The sequence below is a fragment of the Saccopteryx bilineata genome, chromosome 4 (genome assembly GCF_036850765.1).
Source record: "Saccopteryx bilineata isolate mSacBil1 chromosome 4, mSacBil1_pri_phased_curated, whole genome shotgun sequence".
Taxonomy (NCBI): Eukaryota; Metazoa; Chordata; class Mammalia; order Chiroptera; family Emballonuridae; genus Saccopteryx; species Saccopteryx bilineata.
The window spans coordinates 278939424-278948619 of NC_089493.1; the positions used below are offsets into that span (position 1 = coordinate 278939424).

At 42.0% G+C, this 9196-nt stretch overlaps 1 non-coding gene across 1 annotated transcript; it reads right to left on the minus strand.

Annotated features, from left to right (window-relative positions):
• Positions 1–5769: 5769 nt before the first annotated feature.
• Positions 5770–5876, minus strand: LOC136336976 (U6 spliceosomal RNA). The gene has a single exon (XR_010731708.1). It is a non-coding gene; the product is annotated as a U6 spliceosomal RNA (small nuclear RNA).
• Between the last annotated feature and the right edge of the window lie 3320 nt (positions 5877–9196).

Genomic DNA, 9196 nt, shown 5'->3' on the forward strand with positions numbered 1-9196 from the left:
TAAGCCATGAAGGGAGCAAGTAGCCTTGAGGACCTGAGAGAGAACCTGTGTAACTGGAGCATGCTGGAGTTGAGAAGGGAAAGGTGAGCAGCACACAGATCAAGTGCATTGGGAAGTCATAGGTGCATTTTATATATAGTTTTAATTATTATCATTTTTTTTAATAAGAAAAGGTTTATTTAGAAATTCACAGAGGTAAAAGAAGTGAGCCATAGAAGAAATGGGTTCAGGAAACAAGTCATAGAGGCAAAGAAGGACCCTTGGAGCTTAGGAGAGAGAGACAAAGAAAATGAACCTGGGGGAGGGTGTTGGGGAAAGTCTCTATAGAAGAGCCGCCCATTGGTGCATTTTACACAAGGAAGTGTTATGACCCAATTCAGGATAGAAACTATATCATTTAACTCCATTGGGACATGGAAAATAAATTTGGGGCTAAACAGTAGAATTTTGGGGTGTTTTTTTCCTTACACTGCATCAGCCTACATTCCCTGAAAAACAGAACCTGAGGCAAGGATGAATGTGTTCATGCTTTATTTGGATCATGCAAACAAGGCAGCAGGGGTGAGGAAAGAGGGGAGGAGAATGTTAGATGATGTAAAGAATGAGTGTTAGAGGCTGAACTGTGTCCCCCAAATTCATATGTTCATGTGTAACACTCCGCTGCCCCACTACTACCTCAGAATGTGACTAAAGGGGGTCCTCAGGTTACAACAGCCTTGACATACAATGTTTTGAGTTTACGATGCTCACTCCTATAAAAACTTTTAAAAATTGAGATGTGAGAGTTTCAGCTTATACCATTAGTGTCGTACTTACAGACTACATGGGCGAACTATATAGTTCGGTTGTGCGCAGCAGGAGAATACGCAGTACAGTGTACAGTACATTTATGTCCTTTTCCTTTTTCTGTGGCTTAGTTGTGTTTTTATGTTCCAGATTATGATTTTACAACTGTGTCAGGATAGGTAAGTGACTTAAGGAAGAGTATGTTTCAACTTACACCAAAATTCGGATTACATCACTATCATAGGAACGGAACTGTGTTGTAACCCAAGATTCTTGTATTTGTAGATAGGTCTTTAAAGAAGTGATTAAAGTAAAATGAAATTAGTAGGGTGGGGCCCTAATCCAATTTGAATGATGCTATATAGGCAGTCCCTGTCTTACAAAACGAGATAAATTCTGTAGGTTTGGTCTTAAGTTGAATTTGTATGTAAGTTGGAACAGGTACATTTACCGATTAAATGCAATTTAGATGTTTGTCTTAACATAGTATTTATTTTTACCTTTCTGTGCATATAAGCACTTAAACATTTTCCAATACAACCTTTACCAATCTTGGATGATGCAGAAGATGATGGAGTTGTTGGAGAGGGTGCGAGCAGTGTTAGAGAGTCAGGGTCTGGTTCTGCTGCTGGAGTCAGTTTCCTGAAGTAGGTATCAGGGAAGGTTTGTAGAGAGCTTTTCTTTTTCTCATCATAAACGTCCCTGAAGCATCTCAGTCCTTTATTGGTTAGCTCTTTATTGTTAGTACTCAAGGGAGTTTAGTATCTATGATATCATTATCACTGATGTCCAACTGCAGTTAATTACCAATAGCCTGTATGGCACTCTGCACATAAAGACAAGTTGTATGTAAGTCAGATGTTTATAACTTGGGTACCTACTGTATAAATAAAAGAGATTCCAGGAATACACAAGCACAAAGGAAATGCCCCCTGAGGAAGATACAGTGGGAAGGCGGCCACCTGTAAGCCAAGGAGGCTCAGGAGAAACCAAACCTGTGATGCCTTGGTCTTGGGCTTCCAGCCTCTGGAACTGTGAGAAAATGAATTTCTGTTGTTTAGGCCCAATCGTAGTATTTTATCATAGCAGCCCTAAGCAGACTCAATGTCTTTTGTGAAGTCATTCAAACGTTTAGGCCTGACCAGGCAGTGGCGCAGTGGATAGAGCGTTGGACTGGGATGTGAAAGACCCAGGTTCGAGACCCCGAGGTCTCCAGCTTGAGCACGGGCTCATCTGGTTTGAGCAAAAGCTCACCAGCTTGGACCCAAGGTCACTGGCTCGAGCAAGGGGTTACTCGGTCTGTTGAAGGCCCACGGTCAAGGTACATATGAGAAAGCAATCAATGAACAACTAAAATATCACAACGAAAAACTAATGATTGATGCTTCTCATCTCTCTCCATTTCTGTCTGTCCCTATCTATCCCTCTCTCTGACTCTCTGTCTCTGTAAAAAAAAAAAAAAAAAAAAAAAAAAAAAAAAAAAAACCAAAAAAACAAACATTTAGCAGCTTCACTTTGCCTTCTTTGTGATGGAGGTTCAAGTACTAAACGCAGCAAGGAAATTGACCTTGAGAAGGAATTCTCAAGCAGTTGTGTTTGTGTCTGTAATACGTGTATTATGATTTTTTCACAGCCGTCTCCCATGAAGTTTCCTCTCTGGAACACGAAATGCCCCAGAACTGAGGCCTCTGACTAAATGGGAAGCGTGAATTCCTGCCCAGATGCAAGGTAACTGTGTCTCTCTCTGGGACACAGAAGGCAAAGTCGCCTGTCATGTTACTTCTTTTCTTGCACCTCCTAATACATTGCCTTCCCTAACTTTTGCTCTCATTTCGATGCAAGAGCAACTTCAAATCAAAGGGACTGTTCCTGCACGAAGTCATCACATCAAGGGGTCAGACTGCCTGACCTAGGATCATAGCAAAGTATCTGTTACTCATCACACGGCTGTGTCAAACACTTGTTGGCACTTTGGCTACTTACTCTGTAAAAGAGAAATGATACTGATATCACCCATCCCGTGAGGTGTTGTGAAGATTAAATGAGATGATACTTAGGACATCAGCAATGGGGGTTATGAGGTGACAGTGAGCCACTCAAAGGGAAAGCTATGTAATCAGTGATATTTTGACAGTTGCCTTGGCCATTCTTGCAGCTCAGTACCTAGCACTCAGGACTCAACAGATGGTATTGTTCATAAAAGTATTGTATAATAATTTGATCCTTAAACTGAGAGCATGTCTAACTTAAAATTTTCAAAGATATACATTGAAAGTCACATACTAACCCTATACATTTCTATTTGTACATGTGTGATGATACGGAGGGCTTCTGGTCAAGATGGTAAACATGGTACTTTTTTTTTACTTTATTTTTTATGTTTCAGTAACAGATGACATATAAAGTGATATTAGTTTCAGGTGTTACAACCCAGTTATGAGATATTCTATAACTTACTAAGTGATTATCTGCACAAATCTTGTATCCATCTGACATCATACAAAGCTATTGCAATTTTATTGACTCAACCACAAGAGGGGGGTGTACAGAGCCCACAAAAGGGGTCTGCAACCGGAGTGCCTGCTCATGTGAATGGGGAGGCTATGTTACTGGATCCCCTAGGACAACTACTATATAAGGCCACTAGACCTAGCACAGGAGATGTAGCAGCTCTACTTAATACATAGAGACAAACACAGGGATGCTGCCAAAATCAGGAGACAAAGAAACATGTCTCAAATAAAAGAACAGAACAAAACTCCAGTCAGGCTCATGGGTGAGTCAGTCTATCTCCCCTTTTCTCACTTAAAAAAAAAAACAAAACACTTTAGAAGATTTTATTTTATCACAGAATAAAACAGACAGAGTTCCCCTTTCCTACTAGGCATGGCCAAGTCATTGGATTATCATGGCTTGGAATGTTCCCCAGAGTCAGTAAACTCTTCCCAGAGTCTTGCTGTCAAGACGCTGAGGGACTCTAAGAACTCAAGGACTCGTAGCTACTGCTGGTTTGGATCCAGAAATAGGTATATCAGAGGGTGCTGCTTGGGCAGGTGGCTGCCGGAATCATCCATTTTACTTTCCAGACTAGAGCATTTTGACCAAAAGCCTCTCTGTTTCTCATACTAACTTTTACAAGAATTTCTAATTTTAGGAAATAATAAATAACAGCAAGCTCATTTTGTTGGGAGCTCCCTGGGGCTAGCTATCCTATCAAGGCAAGTTCGTATTTCTGTTTTCAATCCATTTAATCCCTTGCTGGCACTGTTTTTAAAACTTTCCAAATCAAGCCAAAGCAGCTTCCCACATCACAGTTTGGTTCAACTCTACAGAAAGCCTGACTTTGGGAAGAAAGTTTTTTTTTTTGTTTTTTTTTTAGTGAGAGAGAGATAAGAAACATCAACTCATAACTGAGTCACTTTAGTTGTTCATTGATTGCTTCTCATACATGCCTTGACCAGGGGGCTCAAACTTAGCCAGTGACCCCTTGCTCAAGCCAGCAACTTTGGGCTTCAAGCCAGCAACCATGGGATCATGTTGCTAATCCCATGCTCAGGCTGGCAACCCCACACTCAAGCTGGTGACCTCAGGGTTTGAACCTGGAACCTCAGAATCCCAGATTGACACTCTATTCACTACACCACCACCAGTCAAGCTGGAAAGAAAGCTTTTTTATTTTTATCTTTTTTAATTTTACTTAGATAATTAAATTTAACAAGGTGATATTGATCAATGTGAGTACATAGGTTTCAGGAAACATTTCTACAGCACTTGAACTGTTTATTATGTTGTATGCCCATCACCCAAAGTCAAATCATTTTCCATCACCATGTCTTTGTCTCTCTTTACTCCCTTCCCCCCACCCTGTCCCCCACATCCCCCTTCCCTTGGTCACCACTTCACTGTTATCTATGCCTATGAGTCTCAGTTTTATATTCCACCTATGTGTGAAATCATATAGTTCTTAGCTTTTTCTGATTTACTTATTTCACTCAGGATAATGTTCTCAAGGTCCACCCCTGTTGTCATAAATGGCAATCTCATCATTTCTTATGGCTGAGTAGTATTCCATTGTATATATGTACCACATCTTCTTTATCCAATCCTCTATCGAAGGACACTTGGGTTGTCTCCATGTCTTGGCCATTGTGAATAGTGCTGCACTGACCATGGGGCTGCATGTGTGAAAGAAAGCTTTTTTAAAAAGAAAGGTTCTCACCAATTTAGCCTTTCAAATCAATGAGAACTTCCAATCTTATTAAATAGCTAGTGTTTTGGTGAAAACTCTGAGTCACTAGAAAAGTAGTTACAATATTTGAATTCATTTGACTTATGGGCTTTTAAAGCAGCTAATGGATATTCCCTTTGCCCTGCTCTTCATTCCCCAAGTCCCATGTACTACAATAAAATTATGGGCATATGAATGGTTTGCACACAATGCATCGCTCTGGAATGTGTTACCCGGCATTCTAAACATGGTGGGCTTTTTTGGTTTTGTCTTTTTAATTTTATGATCAAGAGGCTTTCAGAAAAGGAGACTATCAAGTCTGAGCCACGATTTAAATAAATTCCTTGCCTGATCAGGCGGTGGCGCAGTGGATAGAGCATCGGATTGGGATGTGGAGGACCCAGGTTCGAGACTCTGAGGTTGCCAACTTGAGCACGGGCTCATCTGGATTGAGCAAAAGCTCACCAGCTTGGACACAAGGTCACTGGCTTGAGCAAGGGGTTACTTGGTCTGCTGAAGGCCCGCGGTCAAGGCATATATGAGAAAGCAATCAATGAACAACTAAGGTGTTGCAACAAAAAACTGATGATTGATGTTTCTCATCTCTCTCACCATTCCTGTCTGTCTTTCCTTATCTATCCCTCTCTCTGACTCTCTTTCTGTCTCTGTAAAAAATAAATAAATAAATAAATAAATAAATTCCTTTATGTCTATATTTAAGGTTATTTTTGTGGTACAAATGATATGATTTTTCAAAGAATATGGAACGCTTCACAAATTTGCATGTCATTCTTGCGCAGGCGCCCTGCTAATCTTCTCCATGTCATTCCAGTTTTAGTATCTGTGCTGCCAAAGTGAGCACCAAATAAAACGATTTTAATATAAATGTGAGCCCACATTATGTTTTTCACTTAATGTATTTTATCATGTGCATAATGATACACAAAACTCATGCTTTCCAAATAACTGTCTTTTCTTATTTTTTTTTTTTTTGTGTGTATTTTTCTGAAGCTGGAAACGGGGAGGCAGTCAGCAGACTCCCGCATGCGCCCGACCCGGATCCACACAGCACGCCCACCAGGGAGCAATGCTATGCCCATCCGGGGCATCGCTCTGTCGTGACCAGAGCCACTCTAGCACCTGGGGCAGAGGCCAAGGAGCCATCCTCAGCGCTTGGACCATCTTTTGCTCCAATGGAGCCTCGGCTGCAGGAGGGGAAGAGAGAGACAGAGAGGAAGGAGAGGGGGAAGGGTGGAGAAGCAGATGGGCACTTCTCCTATGTGCCCTGGCCGGGAATCAAACCTGGGACTCCTGAACGCCAGGCCGACGCTCTACCACTAAGCCAACCGGCCAGGGCCATAACTGTCTTTTCAACAGGCCAAATTTATCCAACTTCAACCGACCAAAATGCTAGGCCAACTCTGCTTTTCCATCATTTTAACAGCTGCTGGGTGAGCCGGCTTTGAGCATGTGATCTCTCAAACACTTTGCCCAATCTTAACCAAGGGTTCACTTTGTATAGCCTCAGGTTTCTAGCCTCAATCCAAAACAGATGCTGACCCTAATAGTGAATACTGCATTCTCGGGACTCCTCTGATATGCTTTGCTACGTGCCTTGCATTGATTTTTTTAGTTAATCTCCATGTCAGCTCGGTGAAGTGGGTGCAATTATTACTCCCATTCCACAGATACCAAGACTGAGGCTGAGAGTTTATCAAGTATGCCCAAGGTCCAACAACTAGTACAGTATAGGGCAATGGGAAAATAATAAAGAGTTTAGAGTAAAAAAGTGAGAAGATCGGATTTATGTTAAAAAGAGAAAAAGTTAAGCAGCAAGAAGACCAGATGGAAGAGGATGAACAACAGCAGAAGCGACGGACGAGATGTAGGCGATGAACACAGGACGAGCTAAAACTGATAAGATGTTATGGCTGACGGGGCGGGGGGAGGGGGAGTCAGTGCATCCCAAAAATATTCGGTGCATGCATACTATGTTAGGCACACAGCTCAGCACTAAGGATACAAAAGAGAATAAAGAAATAAGTCTGATCAAGTAGAAGAAATATCATAAACAAATAAGCAAATAAAATAATTGCCAATTGTACTGGTTTCCTAGGAAACAAATCACCACGACTTAGTGTCTTAAACCATCAGAAGAGTATTTTCTCCCAGTTCTGGAGGCCAGAAGTCTCAAATCAAGGTGTTGACAGGTTTGATTCTGCCTAGAGGCTCAAGGGCAGAATCCTTTCTTCTGTCTCCCAACGTCTGGGGGCTGCCAGCAAGGCTCGACAATTCTTGGCTTAATCTCTGCCTCCGTCTTCATATGGTGCTGTCCCTCGTGTCTGTGTATGTGCAAATTTCTCTCTTCTCGTAAGAACACCAGCCAATGGATTGGTGCTTGCTCTGATACAGTGTAGGGCTTCAGAACAAGTCAGCACAGGACGTGCCCCTGTGGTATGCAGATTATTTTGAGCTCAAGGCAACCGAGAATTTATGGGCTCGAGAGCAATTTCTGTCCCCCTTTCCTGAAGAATTTGAATTAAGGACTTTGCCCATAATAAGAGATTGTCAGAGACAACCTCTTTGACCTATCTGTATGACTGGGCAAAATACTAATTACTGAACATCTGCTCTTATCATCTTACAATGACCTTCTTTGCCTCTGAAGCCCTAAGGCACCTTACCTCATCTTTAGCTCAGAATGCCATACAGTCTTCATTTTAACTTTCTGTCCCAGAGCCCCGCATGTATATGGGATCTCTGACTATCTCATGAATGTGAGATTCCCACATTACATATGTATGTAATTAACTTTGGTTATTTTCTCTTGCTAATCTGCCTCAGGAAGATTTAATTATTAGACCAGCCTAAAGAACCTTGAGGGTAGAGGAAAGTTTCTTCCTCCCCCACACTAGTATTTTAACTTGATATATATATATATATATATATATATATATATATATATATACACCCTATTTTCAAATAAGCCTGCATTCACAGGTATCGGTGGTTATGACTTGGACATATCTTTTTAGAGGACATAATTCAATCTAGTAATAAAATCTAAAACAGAGTCAAAGGAATGCTGTCACTTAATAGCAGGAGAGACCTGCTCAGATGACCTGTGAGGGACTAATATTTCAGCAGAGTCCTGAAAGATGAGGACCAGCTCACAGTAGGCCAGGCAGAGGAAGCTGCAAGTGCAAATGCCCTGGGGCTGCATAGAGCTCACTAACAGGCGAGAACTGAAAGAAAGCCAGTGTGGCTGCAACAAAGGCCAGCCAAGAGAGATGGACAGGCAGGGACCAGTTCACAGGTGTCCTGGAGGCCAATGGAAGGACTTTGGACTTTCCCTACATGCAATGGGAGGACAACCATGGAAGGATTTTAAGAGGCATAGTGATGAGATCTGATTTGTGTTTGGAAAAACTCATTCTGCCTGTGTTGTGAGAATGGAAGGCAGTGGGGAAAGAGGGGAGGCTGCAGGCAGTTCAGAGGGGATTACTGACTCCCCCCACACCTAGTAAAAGAAATCAGGGTTTTGTGTAATAGACGTGCAGGAGAAGCAACAGAATGTAAGATGTGTTGGAAGGATTTAGTGAAAGTGTGAAATGGTGTAGAGGAAGACTAAATTAGAGCTGTCAGTGGCGATTCCTTGGCTATGGGTGGTGTAAGCGAGTGAAGGTGAGCCTGGGATTTTATTTAAGAGCTGCAGATGGAGGGGAGTGTCACAAACTCGCTGAAGGGACTGGTGCTGGTGGGTGAGGAGCATCTTGGCGCAAAATGCTGCCTGAGCACTGGCGCATGTCAAAGCTTGCATCTGGAAATTTCCCCATCGTGCACCTCTTTTCAATGGGGCTAAGCATTGTAGGACAGGAAAAATAATTTTTCTAAGTTTTTGGCTGAGCTATCCCTGTACTAAAGTACAGATTAACAGGAGAAAAGCAAATTTAATCATGTATGTATTATGGGGTTCCCACAAAGATATGTGACCCTAAGTTGTGACTGAGCAGGAAGCTTTTACACCTTTTAGACAAAGAAACAATGAATTTGTGAAGTCTTGACAAGGCAGGGGGATTAGGGATAGTACACAGTGAAGATTTTACAAGGTTTGTTTATATAGCCTTCTGGGCTCTAAATTCCCTCTGTGGTGGTGAGATGCCTTCTACCTTCTTGGCACAG